The sequence below is a fragment of the Chrysochloris asiatica genome, unplaced genomic scaffold (genome assembly GCF_000296735.1).
Source record: "Chrysochloris asiatica unplaced genomic scaffold, ChrAsi1.0 scaffold00140, whole genome shotgun sequence".
NCBI classification, from domain to species: Eukaryota; Metazoa; Chordata; class Mammalia; order Afrosoricida; family Chrysochloridae; genus Chrysochloris; species Chrysochloris asiatica.
This window is the reverse complement of record NW_006408658.1, coordinates 368426-374051: the sequence shown is the minus strand read 5'-3', so window position 1 is coordinate 374051 and position 5626 is coordinate 368426.

Below are 5626 nucleotides of genomic sequence, written 5' to 3'. Positions count from 1 at the left end.
TGATACAATTCGATAAACATGACCTATACCTATAAATGCAGTAGCTCAAAAGAGGAAACAAGTCCCTGCTGCAAGAACTATACCCACCCCCTCCACACAAAGGGTAGACAGGGATGGGCAACTTGGACATTGACTACCCAAAATGGGGGGAGGGATACAAAGGCAAGAAGTAACTGGCTTACAAGCTTTCAAGAGGGAACCTAGACCCAGAGGGTGTGGAGGGAGGTAGAGTCTCCAGTGAGTGGTGTCCAGTCTGTCCAGGAAGGGCTGATGAAACGAAATATAGATGGATCTCTTGTGATGCAGTGGTGAATAGTTGTTATCAGAACTGGTTGTGAGGGTTGGAAATCTAAAGATGGACATTTTGTAGCAAAGAGGGGAGTGATTAACTTATCAGTCTAGGAGCAGAGGACCTGGGACCATCAATGGAGAAGAGGGAAGAGCGGAATCCTACCCAGAGAGGCAGTGAAGCCTGGGATGGAGGCAGAGAAGACAACGTCAGGAGATGGAAAGGGGCTGAGGACTGTGGGTGGGGGGGCGTGCAGGCTTACAGGGTACACCCATTGGTTGGGTGAGGATGCATGGACAGGATGATAACTATGCCAATGAAATGATGGATGATGGAATGAATGTAAAGCTGATGTTCTCCCATGTAGACTATCACACAATTCACAATAAAACATTAAAAAAAAAAAGAAGTGCATCCAGAGTGCTCCTTGGAGGCCAAGATGGCCAAACTTCATCTCTCATAATTTGGACATATTGTCAGGAGGGACCAGTCACTGGAGAAGGATATCATGTTTTTTAAGGTGAAGGGTCAGAGAGGAAGAAAAAGACCCCCAACAAGATGGATTGGCCAAGTGGCAGCATCAATGGACTCAAGCATGGCAACGGTAGTAAGGTTGGCCCAGGATCAGGGAGTGTTTCGTTCTGTTGTGCATAAGTTTGCTATGAGTCGGTACCGACTCGATGACACCTAACAACAACAAAGTCATGGTATTCAGGTGATCAGATCAAAGTGGCCTCTGTGATCTTAACAATGTTGATATCCATGCTGAACCCTGTCATCTATAGTCTGAGGGAAAATGTGGTTAAAGAGGCCATGAGGAAATTGATGATTAGAATACATTTGTTTTTCTGAATTAAACCAGAGTTAAATTCATAACTTATAGAGACAACAATCAGGAGAATATATTGCTGGATATTTTCAAGATCTGTATCACTCAATTTTGGAAAACTGGTGGTGCTGCAGGGTAAGCGCTGATGTTAACCACATGGTTGGTGGTTCAAATCTAACAGCTACATGGGAGACAGATGAGGCTTTCTGCTCCTGTAAGATTTATAGCTTCAGAAATCCTGTAAAGGTCACTATGAGTCAGAACTGATTTGATGACACCTAATAACAGCTTAATTAAAATTTTCACTTTTATGATGAAGATTTTTTATAAATATAAGAACCAGTGTTGAGTTTCATTTATAAAGTTAAGTGTGACATTTCCATTAACATTTACTAGATCAAATAAATGATTTTTTTTCAAGTTAAGAATACCTCTAGAAAATAATTTCTACTTAAAACCTCTGCCACTCATTAATTACAATCTATGACTACAGATATATTTAAACTAACTTTCTTTTTCCTTTGAATATGCTAATTGTATTCAGGAAAGAAATATGTCCCTGAGAGATAAATGAAGCACAATAGAAGTGTAATGGATGGTTATGTCGGCAGGTCAGTCACTTCAGGTCATTTACTTTATGATCATTATTTTCCCTTGGTCGACAAATGTTGAAACTTTTGAAAATTGAGATGGTTTCTCCATGTGTGGAAAAAAGTAGAGTAATGAGAATTAAGAGGCTTGGAATCAGTTAGTCCAATGGACTAATGGAACATGTGGACATCAGTCCCCATGACTCTGAGACCAGAAGAACTAGATGGTGCCTGGCTACCACTAACAACTGCTCTGAAAGGGATCACATTAGAAGGTTCGAAACACAGTGGCAGAAAGTGTGAAATAAAGGTCAGAATTATTACTAAACAATAAAAAACAAAACAAAACAAAATGGGCATAGTGGTCAAAGAGAGACTGCAGGAACCTGAGACCCTCAACCACCCTTCAGTTTTGGAAAGGCTTTTTGCTCCTCATGGTCCAATTTTCAATCAAACAGTAGATAGCTATATAGTGGGGCAAACAACATTCGTAAGGTATGCTCACCATAAAAGTGTCAATCATCAAAATTAAAAAGGACAACATGTACCTAAGAATAAAGTTGAGAAGCGATGGAAAGGTGGGTGAAATGGAAAAAGGAACCACAGGAAGGAAACGGTTTAACTGTTGTTACATGGAGGGGATTGCAAGCACTGAGATGAAACAAAGTGTATAATTCATTGAATGTAAAGCTGATGATCTTGTCTGTAACTTGCACTCAATTCATAATAAAAAGTTAAAAAAATATATCACCTTCAAGTGGTCTTCCTTACCCCTCTAAGACACTTGTTTTTATCACCTCAGTTACATTTTGTCATGTCAAACCCAGTCATCTGTTATTTTTACATCACTCAATTATATATTGTATTTTATTATTTATTTGTTCTCTAGTGCTTCTAGTTCTCTAAATTTTGAATTAATAACTCTGTCCTATTCATTAACATGTCCTCAGTGTTTACTCAGTTCCTAGGAAAAAACAAGCATTCAACAAAAATTTTTTAAAATAAATAGGTAAATTATTATACCGTGTCTATCTGTGGCATTATAGGATAAGTACTGGACCATATGGTCAGCTTGAACTACAAGGTTGGCAGTTCAAACTCATCAGCCTTTCCTCTATTCAGGAATCCTATACAGTGTCACTATGAGTCGGAACTGACTTGATGAAACTTAACAACAACAACAACCTGTAAAACAACAACTTTGAGGTGTTGGTCAACTATTTATCATAAATTCTGAGGTCAGAGTAGCAGCAAACAGCAGTGTGTGAAATATTCTCCCCCACCTTCTTCCTGTATAAGTCACAAATTTTAAGAAGAATATACAAATCCTAATATATATGTAAATTAAGAATTTTGTCACTAGTCTTTGTCTTTGGAAGTAATTACCAACTATGAAAGCTCAGAAATTACCTGAGGTAGTGGACAGGAAGCATGTGCATACACTGACATCCCAAATATGGCTCTGAAGTATACAGAGACAAGTCTTTATACTCAGGAAAGTAATATTTATCTAACTAATGCTCTAAGATATTATGAGAGTCCGTAGACATCTGAATTTTATGGGACAATTGGAGATGTTTATCAGAAGATATAGACCAAGGACTTCCAGAAAGATGGTGGACTAGACAGATGTACTACATGGACCCTCTACAACAAAGATATAAAAGACCAAATAAAACAGACACGGATGAAAATTCTGGTACCTGAACTTCAGAAGAAAGATTAGAGAGGTGGATGGAGTGCTTGCTGGGTCGGAACAGTTAGACAGAGAGACTGATTGGTGTACATCTGTCCTATTCAGCTTGACCATTTCATGAGCAACTTTAGCAGCAGAGGGAGGCCTAGCAAACCAGATTCTAGTAGGTGACAGGAAAATTGCAACTTCTTTTTTTTCCCCATGCTCCCCTGGTGACCAGAGGTATGGCCAGCTCTTACCCTCATCCACCCCCAGCACAACCCTGCTTTCCAGAAGTTCAGAGCCATTTGGTTGGGAGTCATGCCCGTGTGAGATGGGGTCCAGCTACGTTGCTTTGGTGCTTGGATACAGGTGGGTTTGGCTCCAGATGTGCAAAACCTGCAGAGCCACCAGACTAATATTTAAACAGTCACCCTACCCTCAACTTCCCTGTGGTCCTAATAGACACTAAAACTAGCTCCACCATGGACCCCCACACTTGTATACCAAGTGCCCTGAACATAGATAATGCTGAGGCCAATAGGAACTCCATCTAGGGCCAGGAAGTCTGGTGTCACATCCCTTCCACAATTACCTTATAAGCTCCTTGTATTACAGGAGCCCACCAGAGATTTCTCTCTCCCAGGTCCACAACATTACTCTTTGTTTTTACAAATACAATTCCACAATGCCTTGGAGACAACAGACCATTTTAGCTCATGTGAAGGAACAAGAGAGAATGGTTCAAACAAATGACCAAGATACAGATACATAAAACATTTCTGAGGATAAAAAGGTAATGGATTTAACTGAAAAATAATTCAAAAGAATGATATTTTGGTACTATAAACAGATTGACAAAAAGATTGAAGAAAGCAAAGACAGTACAGAAAAAACTTGCAAGAATTCGGGAAAACATTACAAGAACAAACAGGCAAAATATATGCAAATTTTGAAACACTACAAAATCTGCAATTAGAAATCCAGAAGATTGATAACTAAGATTTCAAAAATGGACAATACATTGCAAGGGCAAAGGAGAAGATTCTAAGCAATGGAAGTTCGAATTAGTGAACTTGAAGGTAAGTCTCACAGAACTGTATGCTAGAAGAACAATAAGAAAAAATAATGAAAAAGTTAGAAGAAAGTCTAGGAGTTTTGTGTGACACTATAAAGAAGAACAACTTATCAGGATTCCAGAACATGAAGAGGCAATAAACAGCACAAAGAAAACTGTCAAAGTGTTGTTGGGAGAAAACTTCCCTAATACCATGAAAGATGAGAAGATAGATAAACATACAAGAAGTTGAACATACCCCAAGCAGGATAGACCCCGAAAGAAAATCAAGAAACATTGTAATGTAACTTTCCAAAATTAAAGACATGGAAAGAATCCTGAGAGCAGCTCAGGAAAAATGAAAAGTTACCTACAAAGGAAAACCAATAAGACTAAGCTCTGATTTCTCAGCAGAAACTATGCTGACAAGAAAGCAATGAGATGACATATAAAAAACTCTGAAAAAAATAAATTACCAACCAAGAATCATATACCCAGCAAAGCTGCCCCTGTGAATGAAGGTGAAATTAGCATATTTCCTGATAAATAGAAATGAAAGGAATTGTAACAGCGAGACCAACTTTAAGGAGCTCTGGTAGTGTAGTGGTTACGAATTGGGCTATGAACTGCAAGGTCAGCAGTTCGAAACTACCAGGTGTTCTGCGGGACAAAGATGAGGCTTTCTGCTCCCGTAAAGATTTACAGCCTTGGAAGCCCTGTATAGGGTCATTATAAGTCGGAACCAACTCCACAGCACATAACCACCAGACCAACTTTACAAAAAATGCTCAAGGGTATTCTTTGGACTGAGAACCAGCAGTAGTGGACAACAACCTGAGATTACCATATATGACAGCACCATCCAGAACTCAATCTAGATATGTTGTTGTTGTTATTAGGTGCCATTGAGTTGGTACGAACTCATAGTGACCTTATGCACTGCACAAAGAAACACTGCCTGATCCTAGTTCAACCTCACTACTGTTGCCATACTTGAGTCCATCGATGCTTCCACTTGGCCAATCCATCTCATTGGGAGTCTTCCTCTTTTTCTCTGACCCTCCATCTTACCAAACATGGTATCCTTCTCCAGTGACTGGTCCCTCCTGACAATATGTCCGAAGTATGAGAGATGAGGTTTGGCCATCCTGGCTTCCAAGGAGCACTCTGGCTGCACTTCTTCCAA